The following is a 19,799-nucleotide window of genomic DNA, read 5'->3' as shown; positions in this document are numbered from 1 at the left end:
AGCTATTGCACCCTTCTGAACTTCAGTTTCCTTATCTGGAAAATGAGAATAATAAATACCAGCACATCATAAAGCTTTAAAAGGCATGCCTATGTGACACATAGTAGTTATTTAGCAAAAAGAGACTATGAAAATAGCAGAAATAATTATCATCTTTTATGCTTTCAGAGGTAGAAAATGCCTAATCTTCATAAAAAATTTTGAGTTAGAGATGCTGGGCGAGACATCAAAAAACTGAGAGTTGCTGCATTGTCTCTTTCCTCTGGGTCTGCATCCTTCTTTACAATAGCTTGTCAGGAAGCCTGCTATCCTTTGGAAGCGCAGGATGGAAGAGAGTGTGTGTTTGCAGAGATAACATGGAGCGAGTTCAGGGGTTACTAATTGGGTTTCTGCTTACCTTTCATATTCATTCAGAATCCCAACCAGAACAGGTGTTACAGCAGCCTCCCTCCATCTTTCTCGATCCTCTCTCCCATCTGCTGACAGCACGCATGTCTCTTCCAAAGTCACTTCCCCACTTTAATTGTAAGTCTAATCAGAAACTGATGTGGCTGCAAAACTGGGAAGAGACAAACATGTCGCCTATGAAGATATTTTGAGATTGGATTTGATAGTACAATAAAAGTCCATACGAGGAGTGTTTAACTCTCTCCTGGAAGTGGAGTCTGACAGCCCTGACCCCCTACGTGGCCCACATACTTACCCCTTACAGTCTGATACTGGTTCAGGGGATTTAGAAAATGATGCCCAATTGCAAAGTTTTTAGAGTCTAAAAATTGCTTCCATGCAGTGCAGTTCATTTAATCCTTCCCAGAACCCTAAGGAAATGAATGTAGCCATCATAGTTCTGTTTTACAGATGAGGACACAAAGAGTCAGCAAGGTAATGTGACATGCTTTCACGGGCACAATTAGAAAATGGTGAAGGCAGGGGGAAAGCCCGTATCTTCTACTCCCTTGTCCTTCACGTGGTGCACACATTCTCTACACCATTTTTCCTTCAGAATCCCGTTACCCTTTGGTGCAGAGTTAAAGTAGAGTTTCTGGAGCCATAAACCTGAGAGAACAGACTCTAGACAGCACTCACCCCTGTAAGTCAACCCCACTACTCTCATGCTCCATTTGATGAGGATTTTCATTTTCCCATCACCTCTGTCACTACTGCCATTTGGCCTCCTGGCTTCCAGCCTTGACTATCCTTATCCACAGGCAACCAGAGGAAACCAGAGGAAACTCTTGAGTGCAACTCTGACCATGTCAATTTCTTCTCTATTCCTGCAAAACGTTGCTTTAGAAAAAGGTACTCTGTGTCATGACCTACAGTGCTTGTTATTTCCTGCTCTCCTTTCTAACCCTCTCCATTACACCATTCTCACTTTTGCACTTAAGCCAGATTGAACTGCTTGAAGAATCTGGATTAAATCAAGTTTCTTCTCTTTCGCATCTTGCAAATGCTGTTCTCTCTGCTATATGGTCCTCCCTTCACTTCTCTTCTGTTCATTGAGGAGTCACCTATAGATACTCTGCAAAGGTGGTACCTAGAAGTGTCCATGATGTGCTCCTCATCAGGGAGGGAAAATATCCTGAAAGCACTCGATGTCTGCTGCAACTCAGTACTTCTTGTTGCACTAGCAATGTTCCTCTGCAGGTCCTCTTTCCCTACCCTTAGCAGACACACTAGACTGGAAGATCCTTGAAGGCAGGAACTTTTCTTACCTATTTCTATACTCATAGCTTCTAGTGCAACACTGAGTAAAGCCCTGTATCAGTCAATCTGTTAAAACTAAAAATTCTTAGCATGAAAGATTCTTCTACTTACTCCAGATCACAGAAATGTAGAGTGCTAAGCTATCTCAGTCTTTATGTAATTCCCCTGCTTCAAATCATCCAAATTGCCTTGAACTTAAGGCTTAAGAAGACTTATGCACAATCCAGCCTTCCAGCTTTATCTTCCTCTCTCTTCCTTTATCTATCACATCATCTGTCTGAATAAGGGGCACATATACCCTGTGAATATCTTGAGTACTTTTTCTCCTGTTTGCTCACTGCTTCATTTCTAGAACCTAGAAGAATGTCTTTCAACTCTGGCTGCATGTTATCATTGCCTAGGAGGCTTTTAAAACATACTGATGCCAGAGGCCTACCCTATGCCAATTAAATAGAATTACTTGGATGGGCCAAAGATCAGTATTTCTTAAAAAGTACACTAGGTTATTTTAATACGCAGCCAGGATTGATAAACACTGGAACAAAATAATGCTTGGCACAGAATGGGTATTTAAAAAGCATTTGCTCAAAGAATGAATGCATAAATACATAAACGTCCTGTGTTAAGATGTAGTTACTAATGTGCATTCGTTATCAGACCTAAGCCCCAAGCACACGTGCATATACTGGCTGGGAGCTGCTTGAGGGTGAACAAGCTGTATTACATATTTTTGCTTCTTCAATTCTAACTTATAATAGAAGCTCAATGTTTATTAAATGAATTTGCTGTTATGTATACCCAGGACAAGAAGCAGGAAGATCTACTGGACAGATGGAGAAGAGTGATGTAAAAGAGGATGCATGGAAAGAGGACACTTTGGAGTCAGATGGATCTGATTTCCAACTTTATTACCTACCAACTCTGTGAACTCTAAGCAAGTTTCCTAATTTGTAAATGGGGGTAGATTACCCCTCTCAGCATGATTGTGCATCTTAAATGGAAAAAACAGCATGAAAGTATTTATCCCAGTACCTCATACATTAAAGATACTTAGATCATGTCTCTTCCCTTCTCCTTTCTTTATCTTCCCTTTGACACAAGTCTAGCTAGGCTGATTACATTGAACCTTTGAGAGATGATCAGAGAAAAATGGAGAGAGAGAGAGAGAAACAGAGACAGAGAGACAGGGAGAGAAAGAGAGAGGGAGAGAGAGAAAGAGAGAGAGGGAGATAGAGAAAAAGACAGAGGAGGGCAGTGGGCAAAGATAGAAGTGAGACAGAGGAAAATCTGATGGTGGTTATAGAATAATGAAATAGCTGTTATTGACCACAGCCAAAACACAGCCCAGTCTTTAAGCCTCACACTAGGCATTCTTTTTTCCTCTGCCCAATCCAGACCTGCAACACAGCCATCAATAACTGTTCTTCATAAGCAACAGACAGTAAGTGCCATGAGCACTAGTGACAATATTTATCACCAGGTAAGCAGTTCCACATAGGGGTTGCTTGGGCCAAGCTCCTAACCATTTGGAAGAACTCCCAACTCTACTCCTGATGCCTTCTGTCCTAGTCTTTCTTGGAATAAGGGGTGTGAAAACAACGCCGGCCAGGGAATGTAAAGCAGCTGGCTTCTAGTTCACCTTTTATGTAGTCACAAATGTATTCACCTATACAACGGAGGCAGGGACTCAATGAGATTGTCACTTGATGTCCCTTCCAGTGTTTCATAGATCTGGGGCTCATTGGAAGTGCATTTTATCTCATTTAAGCAGTTAGTGATACATTTGACCAACCATACTACATCTAAGGAGATTTTACTTGATCTCATCTTTGGAGATGCTGAGACAAATTATTTTTTTGTAATGGGTTGAGCTACAAATTTGAGGTGGAAATAATATCTTTTTAATTGTTCTAATGATTTGCACTAGTTCCCAGTTGCCTTAATAACATGAATTGTAACTTTTGAGACTTCTCTCTTCTGATTTGTTTAAAACCGACAAGACTCAAGTGTCCCAAAAAGAAAAGTTAGTCCAAGGTATAATATAAATCTGAAACTCTTCCAAGGGGTTATTTGTTACTAACTTCATCCTTAGAGGGCTGTGAGCATTTTTCTTTGAAATCCTAGAAGCAATTTCTCTGTCTCTCTTACTCATCTACCTTATATTTCTCCCTTTTAAAAATCTTTCCTTAAAAATGCTATGTTAAAATTTCCCAACCTTCACCAAACTTGAAGCTAGGCAGAGCCTTGGAAATACTATAGGTTGACAAATTAGATAAGCTAAACTCTTATTCTTAGGGAGAAAGTCCTTTATCTCCTATGTATCTTTCTTTGAGTTTCTCTTTGGACGTGGCTTTTCTCATCACAAAGGTGATGCACTGGTATAGGCAAAAGTAGTCAACCAGCTGGGCACGCTGGCTCACGTCTGTAACCCCAGCACTTTGGGAGGCCAAGACGGGCGGATTATGAGGTCAGGAAATCGAGACCATCTTAGCTAACACGGTGAAACCCCATCTCCACTAAAAATACAAAAAAAAAGAAAAAAAAATTAGCCAGGCGTGGTGGCGGGTGCCTGTAGTCCCAGCTACTTGGGAGGCTGAGGGAGGAGAATGGTCTGAACCCAGGAGGTGGAACTTGCAGTGAGCTGAGATTGCACCACTGCACTCCAGCCTGGGCGACAGAGCGAGACTCTGTCTCAAAAAAAAAAAAAAAAAAAAAAAAAAGGAGTCAACCACATGACCCACTTTAGCTCACTATGTAATCATTCTGGAATTTTGAATAAAGAATACCTATAAAAGTACTTTGTTCCTTCTCTGCCTGTCCCCTGTGAAAATATACTTTTCTTAGTGCTCTCATGGGCACTGGCTGGGTCAAGAGAGAATTTCAACATTCAAGAATCATGGGTTGCATCAATTGCCACCATTCCCACTATAATTTACAGATACTGAAGACTAGAAAGTGTACGTATGCACAAATGACAAGGATTTAGAAATCCAGTTCGTATCCAAATATCTTTCCAAAGAATGTATTCTGCCCCACCAAAGAAATACTCTACAAATCTTTGGTTTTGTTTTTTCATTGCAACCTGCTCTCTCTTACACTTGCTAAAGCACACATAACCCCCTCTTCCCAGTCTCTGTTTCCTGCTTCTTTCTCTAGACTCATCTCCCAACATACTTCCCTTGCCCAGACCACCCCAGCCACACATCCTCTCTAGTCCGCAAGCACTCCAAACTCTTTCCCACAATGAGGACCTCAAGGCATGCTTTACCCACTGTGGTGGAATATTTTAATGCTACTTTCCCTCCCCCTACCCGAACATCTACTCCAAATAAACACAAATTTTTGTCTGCATCCTTTGCTCCATGAGGACTAAGATTTTTCTCTGTTTTGTTGATATCGTTTGCACGTTTGTCCCTTCTAAATCTCATGCTGAAGTGTGATTCCCAATGTTGGAGGTGGAGCTTGGTGGGAGGTGATTAGATCGTGGGAGTGAATCCCTCATGAATGCTTTAGCACCATCCCTTTTGTGATAAGTGAGTTCTTGCTCCATTAGTCCATGTGAGATCTAGTTGTTCAAAAATGTGTGGCACCTCTTCTCTCTTTTCTCTTGCTCCTGCTCTCACCATGTGATGTGCCTACTGCCCCTTCACCTTCCACGATGATTGGAAGCTTCCTAAGGCTTTGCCAGAAGCAGAGGTCAACACCATGCTTCCTGTACAGCTACAGAACCATGAGCCAATTAAGTTTCTTTTCTTTATAAAGTATCCAGCCATAGGCATTTCTTTATAGCAATGCAAAAAGGACCTAATCCATTTGTTATTGCTATATCTCTGGTGTTTAGAAGAGTTTCTGGCACACAGTAGGTATTTAACACGTATGTATTAAATGGATGAATGCTAGCACATTTTCTTTTTCTATTTAGGAAATAAGGCAATTTGGCAATTGCACAGAACTTTAAAACGCATAAATACATTAAGACCAGGCAGAGGCAGCTGGGAAAAGGAAGACAAGCAGACAAGCTCGGAGGTCATCTGTTCAGCCAGAAGGCCATTGTTGGGAGTGGAAGCTCGTCCCTACTACCTGGCACCAATCAGAGCATCAAGACTTCTTTTCAAAGGCAGCAAATTCATTTGCAAATGAAAATAAATAAAACTTTATTGAAATATTAAATTGCAAATGGAAATGGCTGGTTGGGGCCCTTTGCTGCAACTATGCAAAAGGCTTTCATTTGCTTGTTTTTATATGCAAGTAAAAAAGATACTTTATTTTTGTAATTTATTTGTTTAGGGACACTTAGCAGAGCTCAGAGGTTTGCATGCATCTTGGCAGTCTGATTCATCCAATTTTCTAATCAGCTGAAAGGACAATGTGGTTTCATTAAGCACCAAGATTCTTCTAGTGTAGGAAGTGACTGACTCCTTAACTTTGATCCCTGTTGATTCTACAGGTTGATAAATGTCACAGTCAATTATTAAAACAGGGTCTCCTTTATACCATTGGATTGAGTATATTGGTGCGGTAGTAACAGAAAAATGCACACTCTTTACTTTCTGCTCTCCATCTGATCTCATCTTACCTTCAAACTGACTAGCTTTTCTCTCCAAATCAGGAAGTTTATCATTAAAAATGGGGTTTGAATCATAACATTGGGTATTATGGTGACAGTGCTGGTTATTCGTATGAGCTGTAGCCAGTTATTGTAGTGGCTAAGATAATTATCCCTGGAGTCCGAAGGACCTGATTTTAAATTCCAGTTCTGCCTCTTGCTTGCCACAGGGCTTTGGGCACATAACCCAAACCAAATCTCAGCTTCCTCATTGGTAAATAGAGATAACACTGAGAAGATGTATACAGAGTGAGTGCTTGGCACATAGTTAACTCTACATTGCTGGTAGCAGTAAAGAGTAATGGTAGAAGCAACATAAGTGACATACCGGAAGGAGCAAAATTTTGAAGTTCAGAGAGACCCTGTTTATACCCGGAATCAAGATGCTTCATGATTTTGGACAAGTCATTTGATCTTGCTAAACTTCAGTTTTTCTCATCTGTAAAATATTGACAATAATATCTAACTTTAATACAATGTTGCTTTTGAGATTAGCTTTGATGCTTGTCAAGTTTCCTATCTAGAGTCTGACTTACAGAAGCTACTAAAACTAAAGGGAGTTGTTGTTATCATCATAGTTACCATCATGATCATGCTTCCTCAATACTCTCTGTGTGCCTTAGTTTCCTTCTTGATAAAATATAATGGTGATGAAAACCCTGTTCCAGTGTTGCAATTTGTCTACTCCATGATTCATCCATCCCAGATGTAACTTCACTGCTGAGAGCACTGGCCTTCAGCCCAGACTCTCTGCTCCTATTTTACCCTCCTCCCCTGTGCTCTCATTAACTACTACTCTTTACAATTAAATTGTGCAATGAATGTCGAGTACCTGGCTTGAAAGAATTCTAGCTTAGCACACTGAGTATAAATTTCCACCAACAGCCTTTCCGGTTGGATCATAATTCAGAGGCCATTAATCACCTACCTGGCCTTCAGGACTCAGCAGAGGCAGAGGAGTTAATAAAGACTTCTTTGAGGAAAGAACAAAACCTTACAGTCAGTATTGGAAGATCTTTTGATGGTCATTGAGTGGGCTGCCAATTGTTGGAGAAAGCTCTGGGTAATTAGAGTCCTTAGGGATAGATACAGCACAGGGTCTTCTTGATGTAGCAGTAGTTACTGTCTTATATAAACACATAGACAGTTTCTGTCTATATGGTCTAAATTAAGAGCCGTTTGGCAAGAATATCCTCCTCTAGCCACAAATTTCCCTGCGCCTGCCTGTTACAACAACTACAATTCTACTGATAGAGATTAGTCCCTCTGAATCATTATTAGTAACTTTAATTATGATGGTTACATTAATCCTACATCACATTTTAAATCACTTTGTAAACTTCTTTTCAGTTTTTCATATTTAACTGTCAAATCAGGTTAACAGGAGATACTTTCTTTTTTTCACTTTGTAAAGGAAGAAACTGAGGCACTAAATATGCGGATTTTCCATGATCTCTAAGCCACTAAATGGAAGATCAGAGATTCCAAGCCACACTTCTGGACAGCACATCCATGGCTTTTCCTATATGCACCATATTGTTTAGACTCAAAAATGATTTTCAAGTCTAAGTGCAGTTAAGCACCAGTAATATCGATCTAGGAAGATGGGAGGAGAGTGCTTAAAAAAACACAGAATAGATGGTGATCTCTCAGAAAGAAATTAGCTCTAGCTTTGTCTGCACAAGAGAAAGATCATAAATGCCTCTGGTGCCATGTTTCATTGATTGTCTCCTGAGCAAAAACATGGTAAACTGGAAAGGGAACAGGTCTTGGCTTCAACAGATTTGGCTTTGCTTCTCAACTCTTTTTCTTGAGATATGGAATTTCAGTTTTCTCAATAAGAGAATAGTGTATAATACCAACCTAGCCTCTTGGTGATGAGACTTAACTGAAATAACTAATGTGAAGTGACTGGTAAATAGTCATTGCTCAACTAATGATAGATATCATTTGCTTTGCTAGACTCTGCTCTTTGATTATTATAGTTTCCAACAATCATATTAATAAGGACAACTGTAGTTTAAGTAACAGAAACTTAACTTAAATGGGATTAAGTAAATAATTTTTTTTTTGGCCTGACAAAACTAAAACTTCTGAGTACCACTAGATTCTCATGTACATCTGATATTATCTTTAGGACAGGAAAGAATTCATGTGTTGTAATAAAGAGTCGCCAAATATTCCAAATATCTGAGATATTTCCATGCCTCTCATGTCTCAGTTGCAATAAAGAACCCACACATATCTAACATTCAAAGATTTGCTTTTTGGTTTATGATACATATTGGTGATAGTTTAAATTGTTGTTCAACAAATATTTCACTTCCCTTTTCCTCCCACTGTGATTGAGTCTATTCTTTACCCCATTAAAGCTGGGCTTAATTATGACTAGCTTTGGCCAATGAAACATTGGCAGGCATCACATGAGCAAAGGCCAAACACATGGTGGTTCAGTCTGGTTTCGGTTCCTGCACTTTTGTGACACACCATGAAAATAAAATGGTCTAGATAGCTATTGCCCATCTACCTGGCCCCAGGTTGGCATATGTAGGGCAGTACTCATTTCCTTTAAGGCTGCTGCTCTAAGAGTAAGAGATACCTGGAACAGATCTGAACCTAACCTGCAGCCTGGATCCTCGAGTCCAGCCTAACCCAGCCAAGATGCATTCAGTCCACAGACCAATAAATGTTACAATAAATGGTCAATGTTTAAACGACTGAATTTTGAGATGATTTGCTCTGTGACAATATTGTGGCAAGTCTCATAATGGATGTGGGTCGGCTCTTGGTGGAAGAGGCCAACACAGGCTTTACCTTCCTTATGTTTAACAGTTTTATGGCAGCATAATTGACATACAACAAACTAAACATATTTAAATTATACAATTTGATATGCATGCAATTTCTGTCATATGTATCACTACAATCACAACCACCACAATCAAGAAAATAAACATCTCTATCACCTACAAAAATTTAATATCCCTTTGTAATTTCTCCCTAACTCAAACATTTCCTTTACCTCTGTCCCCAGACAATCATTGAGTTTTTTTCTATTACTTAGTTTGCATTTTCCAGAGGTTTTTATATTTTGAATCATAACTGTTCTTTTTTGTGTTTTGTTCAGCATAATTATTTTAAGATTCACTCATGATGTGTGTATCAATGATTTATTCCTCTAAATTGCTGAGTAGTATTTCACTTTATTTTAAAAAACATTTTAATCCATTTATTTCCTGATAAACATTTATTTCTAGCTTTTGGTTGTTACGAATAAAGGAGCTATGAATATTTGCATAGAAGTCTTTGTATGGACATATGCTTTCATTTCTCTTGAGTAATACTTAAATTATAATGACTGGGTTACCTTAACTTTTAGCCACCTGCTTTTTCAGATGTGCAACTCATCGACTCATTGTGGGATTACCACTTACAGAGGATTGGCCTGAACTTACTACCACACTGCCTTGCCTCACTACAGGGGTCTGAGGAAGGAGGAATACACCTATCTTCACCACATCATGCCTTTGTCTCTCAGCATGTTGGTTCTGTTTCTCTTTCTGATAGCTTCTTTCTCAGCAAGGCTCTTATTACAAAATGGCCAGGTTACTACCATATCAGGTTATCATCTTACTAGATCAGCAACTGTAAGGAAAAAAAAAAAGGCACTCTTTTTCCTATATGTTTTAGCAAAGTCCATTGTTCACTTTCACTTAACTGGGGCGATAAGCTTATTTACAAACTGGAACTAGGGAGATGGAATAAGCCAATTGTCAGGCTGGGGACTGGGCATTGGATAGGCCTCGCTAGACAACATTGTCAGGGACTTGGAGAGGGAACATTCTCAAAAGGAAAAGCAATGGCATTTGGCCAAAATAAGAAAGAGATAGAAAAACACATACTTAAACAAAACCCCCAGCTACAGTGATAATAGTGAGATCATGTCAATATTTATGACTTTGCTTTGTATCTAGAGCCTCTCAATGCCAAATTGAATTATGCCACTCTACCAGGCTCTCCTCTTTCTGTCTTCCAGTGGACTGGGATGCTCATTATCATGTTAACATAATGCCGGACTTCAATTCCATCTGTCCCTCAATATCAGTAGGATATAAAAGGAGGCTTTACCAAAATAAAGGCAAAACACGTCAGGATAAATCCTAAAGTCTTATCTTCTACTAATTGTCTATTAATCAATGATTCTACAACTCTTACTTCTGCAACTCTTATATTTTGCTGTAGGAGTCTCTAATATTGAGATTTCAATGTGTCTCGATTCTTGAGACAGCACATGCTCTTGAGCAGGCCATATTCTTATCTTGTTACCAACTTCAGATCAGGGGGTTGATACACCCCTTAGGATAGATTGACATTTTGATGTTTCTAGTTAGCAAAAACATGAACTGGGGAAGCTGCATTAACAAGCAAATAAATTTACGGTATGCCAGTGCTAAAATGAATCTTGCTCTTTGTCGGCAGCTTTTAAAAAGTGAAATATGTACATTGCTCATAGAACTAAGGAAGATCTCTGTTCAAAAATGTTTTTCTCTTTTACATCTCTACAATGCAGAAAAAAGAAAGAGAAAGTTTCAGATACTGTGTAACCGCTGTATTATTGACGAGAGGTCGTTCTAAGGAATGGAGGCGGCCTTCGATTATTGTCTCTGCTTCTAAGTCAGACTCTATAGCTCAGACTGGGTCACTAAGCACCTCCTTTGTTCTTTGCACAGATCCCAAAGGATTCACTATAATTCCTTCTCCTCACACTAATAATTTCATACTCAGTCTCTTAGGATTTCTTTTCTACAAGAGGGTAACAAATAGGATTTCTTTTCTGTAAGAGGGTTACATCTCGAAGACCTTTGTTTTTCAGCAACACAGTATTGTATACTGGGTAGATAGGGCTTTGGTTTAGAAGACCTAAATCTGAATCTGTAATCTGACACTAACTGGGCCTTTCAGCAAGTGTCAGTGACCTTATGTGTCCCATTCATAACACCTTCACTGAGATTTAGCGAGCCATCCTAGAAACAATGTTGGGGACAGAAGAAGTGTAGAATAAATGATAATTCTCCTGCATCATTCCTTTCTGTTCCTGAAACTCTTTCCCTAAGGAACTTAAAAATTCTTTAAAGAATGTTACTATGAAGAATAGTAAATGGGTGGGTATACAAACTGTAGAGGTATGTTAAAAAATTTTTCCTCCCTCTCCAACCCCCCAGGTGCTAAACTTTAAGTACTATTTGTTTTCATGCTGTTCAACTTCAGTTGACATGAAATAGAGTGGAGCCCTTCTGCCATGGCATGGTAATCCAACCAACTAGACTTTCTGCAACAATCTTAACTTCAGATATCAATTATTTTAACTAATAAACCAATGCAATATTCCAGAAAATCAAGCATTTCAAAATCTAATCTATATCTAAGACTCATACACTGAAGTACTTCATAAATCTTTTGTGAAAATTTGGTGTTCAGGAAATATGATCACATAGAACTTCCTTTCTTGATGCTTGATGTAAAGAAGTCACTGAAATATCATAATATTGGGCACTTCTAATCATTCTTTTGTTATCCCATTTGATTTTCAACAGCTCAAAGGTATAGATAGGGCAAGAATGTTCTCCATTTTATGAATGAGGAATATGTAGCTCAAATGTATGAAACAACTTTCCCTAAGTCACTTAATATGAGATGGTGCTATGAAAATCAAAGGGAAAGTAATTAGATATTAAATAACTCTGAAAACTAGAAAAAATACATTAATTAGTATTGTTAAAATGTATATACTACTAAAGCAATCTACAGATTCAAAGAAACTCCCATCAACATCCCAAAGACATTTTTTACAGAAATAGAAGAAACAATCCTAAAATAAACATGGAACCAAGAAAGAAATGGCCAAATAAATTTTGAGCAAGAAGAATAAAACTGGAGGCATCCTATTTTCTGACTTCAAAATATATTACTGAAGGAGATAGAGACACAAAAAACCCTCCAAAAAATCAATGAATCCAGGAGTTGGTTTTTTGAAAAGATCAACAAAATTGACAGACCGCTAGCAAGACTAATAAAGAAGAAAAGAGAGAAGAATCAAATCGATGCAATTAAAAATGATAAAGGGGATATCACCACCAACCCCACAGAAATACAAACTACCATCAGAGAATACTATAAACACCTCTACGCAAATAAACTGGAAAATCTAGAAGAAATGGATAATTTCCTGGACACTTACACTCTTCCAAGACTAAACCAGGAAGAAGTTGAATCCCTGAATAGACCAATAGCAGGCTCTGAAATTGAGGCAACAATTAATAGCCTACCAACCAAAAAAAGTCCAGGACCAGATGGATTCACAGCTGAATTCTACCAGAGGTACAAGGAGGAGCTGGTACCATTCCTTCTGAAACTATTCCAATCAATAGAAAAAGAGGGAATCCTCCCTAACTCATTTTATGAGGCCAACATCATCCTGATACCAAAGCCTGGCAGAGATACACCAAAAAAAGAGAATTTTAGACCAATATCCCTGATGAACATCGATGCAAAAATCCTCAATAAAATACTGGCAAACCGGATTCAGCAACACATCAAAAAGCTTGTCCACCATGATCAAGTGGGCTTCATCCCTGGGATACGAGGCTGGTTCAACATTCGCAAATCAATAAACATAATCCAGCATATAAACAGAACCAAAGACAAGAACCACATGATTATTTCAATAGATGCAGAAAAGGCTTTTGACAAAATTCAACAGCCCTTCATGCTAAAAACGCTCAATAAATTCGGTATTGATGGAACGTACCTCAAAATAATAAGAGCTATTTATGACAAACCCACAGCCAATATCATACTGAATGGGCAAAAACTGGAAAAATTCCCTTTGAAAACTGGCACAAGACAGGGATGCCCTCTCTCACCACTCCTATTCAACATAGTGTTGGAAGTTCTGGCTAGGGCAATCAGGCAAGAGAAAGAAATCAAGGGTATTCAGTTAGGAAAAGAAGAAGTCAAATTGTCCCTGTTTGCAGATGACATGATTGTATATTTAGAAAACCCCATCATCTCAGCCCAAAATCTCCTTAAGCTGATAAGCAACTTCAGCAAAGTCTCAGGATACAAAATTAATGTGCAAAAATCACAAGCATTCTTATACACCAATAACAGACAAACACAGAGCCAAATCATGAATGAACTTCCATTCACAATTGCTTCAAAGAGAATAAAATACCTAGGAATCCAACTTACAAGGGATGTAAAGGACCTCTTCAAGGAGAACTACAAACCACTGCTCAGTGAAATAAAAGAGGACACAAACAAATGGAAGAACATACCATGCTCATGGATAGGAAGAATCAATATCGTGAAAATGGCCATACTGCCCAAGGTCATTTATAGATTCAATGCCATCCCCATCAAGCTACCAATGAGTTTCTTCACAGAATTGGAAAAAACTGCTTTAAAGTTCATATGGAGCCAAAAAAGAGCCCGCATCTCCAAGACAATCCTAAGTCAAAAGAACAAAGCTGGAGGCATCACGCTACCTGACTTCAAACTATACTACAAGGCTACAGTAACCAAAACAGCATGGTACTGGTACCAAAACAGAGATATAGACCAATGGAACAGAACAGAGTCCTCAGAAATAATACCACACATCTACAGCCATCTGATCTTTGACAAACCTGAGAAAAACAAGAAATGGGGAAAGGATTCCCTATTTAATAAATGGTGCTGGGAAAATTGGCTAGCCATCAGTAGAAAGCTGAAACTGGATCCTTTCCTTACTCCTTATACGAAAATTAATTCAAGATGGATTAGAGACTTAAATGTTAGACCTAATACCATAAAAATCCTAGAGGAAAACCTAGGTAGTACCATTCAGGACATAGGCATGGGCAAAGACTTCATGTCTAAAACACCAAAAGCAACGGCAGCAAAAGCTAAAATTGACAAATGGGATCTAATTAAACTAAAGAGCTTCTGCACAGCAAAAGAAACTACCATCAGAGTGAACAGGCAACCTACAGAATGGGAGAAAATTTTTGCAATCTACTCATCTGACAAAGGGCTAATATCCAGAACCTACAAAGAACTCAAACAAATTTACAAGAAAAAAACAAACAACCCCATCAAAAAGTGGGCAAAGGATATGAACAGACATTTCTCAAAAGAGGACATTCATACAGCCAACAGACATATGAAAAAATGCTCATCATCACTGGCCATCAGAGAAATGCAAATCAAAACCACAATGAGATACCATCTCACACCAGTTAGAATGGCGATCATTAAAAAGTCAGGAAACAACAGGTGCTGGAGAGGATGTGGAGAAATAGGAACACTTTTACACTGTTGGTGGGATTGTAAACTAGTTCAACCATTATGGAAAACAGTATGGCGATTCCTCAAGGATCTAGAACTAGATGTACCATATGACCCAGCCATCCCATTACTGGGGATATACCCAAAGGATTATAAATTATGCTGCTATAAAGACACATGCACACGTATGTTTATTGCAGCACTATTCACAATAGCAAAGACTTGGAATCAACCCAAATGTCCATCAGTGACAGACTGGATTAAGAAAATGTGGCACATATACACCATGGAATACTATGCAGCCATAAAAATGGATGAGTTTGTGTCCTTTGTAGGGACATGGATGCAGCTGGAATCCATCATTCTTAGCAAACTATCACAAGAACAGAAAACCAAACACTGCATGTTCTCACTCATAGGTGGGAACTGAACAATGAGATCACTTGGACTCAGGAAGGGGAACATCACACACCGGGGCCTATCATGGGGAGGGGGGAGAGGGGAGGGATTGCATTGGGAGTTATACCTGATGTAAATGACGAGTTGATGGGTGCAGCACACCAACAAGGCACAAGTATACATATGTAACAAACCTGCACGTTATGCACATGTACCCTACAACTTACAGTATAATAATAATAAATAAATTTAAAAAATATATATTACAAAGCTACAGTAATCAAAACAGCATGGTAGACCAATTCATCAGAATAAAGAACCCAGAAATAAACCCATGTATATACAGTTAATTGATTTTTTATGAAGGTGCCAACAATACACAATGGGAAAAGGACAATCTCTTTAATAAATGGCATTGGGAAAGCTGGATATGAACATGCAAAAGAACAAATGAAACTAAATCCTTATGCCATGCACAAAAATCACCAAAAACATAAAGTAAACTAAAAACATAAATCTAAGACCTGAAATCATAAAACTCCTAGAAGAAAACACAGGAAAAATGCTTCTTGACATTAGCTTTGGCAATGATTTCTTGCATATGACACCAAAAACACAGGCAAAAAAAAAAAAAAAAAGCAAACATAAACAAGTGTGATTACATCAAATCAAAAAGCCTCTGCACAGCAAAGGAAGCAATCCAGAATATTACGAGACAACTTACAGAATGGGAGAAACTAATTGTAAACCATATATCTGATAAAGGGTTAATATCCAAAAATCTACAACAAAATAATACAGTTCCATAGCAAAAAAACAAATAATCTGATTCTTTAAATGGGCAAAGCAAATGACTTGACATTTCTCCAAAAAAGACATACAAATGGCCAACAGCAACAGGTATATGAAAAGTTGCTCAACATCACTAATGGAGAAATGCAAATCAAAATCACAATAAGATATTACTGAATACCTGTTAGAATGGTTATTATCAAGAAGACAGTGATAGCTTGTGTTGCCAAAAATGTAGGGAAATCAGAACCCCTGTGCATTGTTGGTGGGAATATCAGTTGGTGTGATCACTACAGAAATGGTATGGAAGTTCCTAAAAAAAAAATAAATAAAACTATTACATGATCCAGCAATCCCACTTCTAAGTATATACCTATGGAATTTAAATCAGAATCTCCAAAAGATATCTGCACTCCCTTGTTCATTACAGCATTATTCAAAATAACCAAGACATTGGAGATTAAATGTCCATTGACAGATGAACAGCTAATGAAAATATGGCATACACATACAGTGCAATAGTTTTCAGCCTTAAAAAAATCCTGCAATTTGCAACAACATGGATTCAATGGTAGGACAATATACTGAGTGAAATTAGCCAGATACAGAAAGATAAATACTGCAAGATAACACTTACATGAGAAATCTAAAATAGTCAAACTCATAGAAGCAGAAAGTAGAATGGTAGTTTCCTGGGCCTAAAGGAAAGGAAAAATTGGAAGTTTTTTTTAAAAAACATGCTTGAGTATAGCATAAATGATCATTATTTTTATTGGTACAAAGTCCACAAAAATTTAAGTAAGATGCTAGAGAAATGTCCCTTCTCAAGTGTGGCAGATTTCAAAATGTGGCCACAAATTTCTCTCTTCCTTTTATGCAATGTAACACTGATCATTTTTCTAGCAGGAGGTAGAGTCTATTTCTGGACCCTTTGAAATGTTGAACCCTTTTAAATATGATCTAGCTTTGTGACATGCTTGGATCAATAGACTACATGATTTGCAATTTCTAAAGATGCCCTCGAGAAAGCCTGCAGCTTCCATTCACAATGTCTTAAAACCCAACTGCCATGTATGGAAGCCTGAGCAAGCCATGTGGACACAAGTTGCACACAGAATCAAAGTGATATAGTTTGGATATCTGTCTCTGCCCAAATAGGGCCTGGTGGGAGGTGTTTGAGTCATGGGGGAGGATCCCTCATGTGCTGGTGCTGTCCTTGTGACACTGAGTGATTTCTTGCCAGATCCGGTTAAGTGTGTAGCACCTCCCACCTGCCCCCTCCCACTGTCTTTTGCTCCCTCTTCTACCCTGTGATGTGTCTGTTTCCCCTTCACCTTGTGCCATGATTGTAAGCTATCTGAGACCTTATCAAAGGCAGATGCTGGTGCCATGCTTTCTGTACACCCTGCAAAACCATGAGCCAATTAAACCTTTTTCTTTACGAACTATTCACTCCCAGTTATTTCATTACAGCAATAGAAGAATAGCCTAATACACAAGGTATCTGAGCCAACTGCCCCAAAGAACCGCTAGACATGTGAGTCATTAGACATCTTCCAGACAACCTATCAATAGACTAGTCAAGAAAATATGCATTTAAGTGTCCATGATGCTTTTAAAAATAGGTCATTTCTCACTTTTTTCTTCTAGCCAGTTTATCAAAATGTATTATGCACAATATTGTTAAAAGTTACTAAATTAGATTCATACAATAATGGAATCTTAGAATTGGAAGAAACCTGAAAAAAGAATGTGTATAGGGTGACTAGATCTCTTGGAATGTCTACTATCTTCACAAAGTTATGTATCTTTTCTACTTCTCTCATTTCAATGGATTTCCTTTGGAAGAATCCAACCATTTATGGAGAAATCTCATCTATAATATCTCAGGTAAACTCTAAGTTTGAATATTTGATGAATGGCTTCATGGCTTCAGAAGCCATTCCACGGAGTAGGTGCTACAATTGATTTAAAAGTATTTCCTTTTATTAAGAAAAACCAGGGCCGGGCGCTGCGGCTCCGCTTCCTGTAATCCCAGAACTTTAAGCAGGCCGAGATCACGGATCACGAGGGTCAGGAGATCCAGACCATCCTGGCTGCTAACACGATGAAACCCTGTCTCCACTAAAAATACAAAACCAGCAGGGCGGCGGCGGGTTTCAGTCCCAGGTACTCGAGGCTGGAGGCAGGAGAATGGCGCGGACCCGAGGTGGTGGCAGCGGGAGCTTGCAGCAGCTGAGACCTGGCCACTGCATTCACTAGTGTGCCTGGGCGACAGAGCGACTCTGTCTCAAAAAAGACCAGAACTATCATTTGTTCCACTTATCGGTTTCTGATATTTGAAGACAGCTAACTGACTAACTTCTCTGACATCACTAAACGCAGTCTCACACAAGAATACACACATACATACAAAGACAGTTTTCTTCTCTTAAGCTAACAATCCTAAATCCTGTAAAATTTCTCCACATGTAAGAGGTAAAGCCCTCTTATTTTTGCCATCCTCTTCTCTGAAAATAAGATTGTAATAAGATTTGAGAGTTAACCTTTTGACAGAGATTGTGGGTCTCTTCTCTGCTGTTCATACGTTAACCAGAAATTTCCCATTTCATGGAATTTTTAACAAAACCTTCCAATATCTTGGCAAGTACATTCCAGTGTCATTGATTTTGTTTATAGGAATACTGAGCAGAAAATTCGTATCTATAGAGAATGGCAAAAAATAAAATGAGTTTATTTATTAATTAAAATAGCAAAACTGTAGCTGGGGCATGGAAATAATTTTTTCGGTGCAATGAAACTTACTGAGACTTTGAAAGAATGTGTAATAGAACACGATTCTCTAGTGAGGGACATGGGCTGCATGGTCTAATAGAACTGAATTTAATCCATTTGTTCTTGTGTGGGTTCTTTAATTTCACTGAGAGGTTACAGACACGTCTATAAAATGCAGATTTTGATAACACCCATAATGCACGGTTGTAATATAAATGCTTAGTACATTGTGTGGCATGTAACAACTTTTTAAAGAATGCTTATTTTTATTATTTGGAATTCGAACTGGAAACAAATTGTAAGCATTATCTAATAACTCCTATAATTTGAAAGTTCCTTAACCTCTTTGAATGTCAATTCTTTATTTGTATAACCAGATTAATACAACTCATAGGGATGTGGATGATTTAATTAAGAGAGTCAAAGGTTGATAAAGCAGACGAAGCATAGAAAAGTTACATACACTAGGAAAGTAAGTAACTTTGACATCAGTCCATGACCGATGGAGCCCTTGTTCTCATGGATTGTGTCTCAGACAAGTAAATTAACATTTTCATAAAAGCTATACTGGGGAAGAACAGGGTACTTTGGGAGCCTAGAGAGGGAAATGATCAAGCAAGATTTCCCAGGGGAAATGATATCTAAATTTATACGAAAAAGATGAGTCAATAAGAACCAGATGAAAAGAAGTGGTGGGGCGTGAAGAACAGAAAGCAATGGCACAGGAGTGAGAGGAGGCTTGGAACTAGAGAAAGCCTAGTAAGTTTGAGGAAATAAAAGCAGTCCAGTAGGTCTAGGGCTACAAGTATGTATCAGACACTACACAAAGCATCTCAAAATTATTATCAAAATTGACCTTTCTATAGCCCTATGAATTAAAGTTATAATCTCCCCTTCAACAATGAGAAAACTGAATGCCAGTTAAAAGTCATTACTTAGGCAAAGTAAAATAAATAAATAAAAGAAATATAAGGAAGAGCCAGAATTAGAATTAAAGTCCTCCAGTTCCAAAGCCAATGATTTTTCCACTGCCCAAGGGAAAAATAGAGCTCAAAAAGTGAAGAAAACTGGAGGAGCCAGTACTCCTAACTCTGAGGTTTCCAACCATTAATCCTGAGAGACAGGGTGGGCAGGTGACCATGGGCCCCCAATGCATGTTTATTGAAGCTGGAAGGATGAAAGAAAGGGGTAG

General features: G+C 38.5%; 1 long non-coding RNA gene across 11 annotated transcripts in view; it reads right to left on the bottom strand.

The window, feature by feature from the left end:
• The window catches only part of LOC103878121, a 198,205-nt gene that overhangs the window by 152,336 nt on the left and 26,070 nt on the right, over window positions 1-19,799 (bottom strand). For 8 of the 11 annotated variants that reach the window (XR_002517446.2, XR_002517447.2, XR_004177979.1 and 5 more), the window contains 2 exons: window positions 6,642-6,752; window positions 398-559 (listed from right to left, as the gene is read on the bottom strand). This is a non-coding gene — a long non-coding RNA (uncharacterized LOC103878121). Of the gene's footprint in view, window positions 1-397; window positions 560-6,641; window positions 6,753-16,013; window positions 17,642-19,799 lie in introns of those variants that run through there. The other 3 variants (XR_002517445.2, XR_002517443.2, XR_001895643.3) reach the window with 3 other exon arrangements.

Source organism: Papio anubis, chromosome 13 (genome assembly GCF_008728515.1).
Source record: "Papio anubis isolate 15944 chromosome 13, Panubis1.0, whole genome shotgun sequence".
NCBI classification, from domain to species: Eukaryota; Metazoa; Chordata; class Mammalia; order Primates; family Cercopithecidae; genus Papio; species Papio anubis.
Note: the sequence above shows the minus strand (reverse complement) of the source record. Positions and strands in the feature narration are given on the sequence as shown.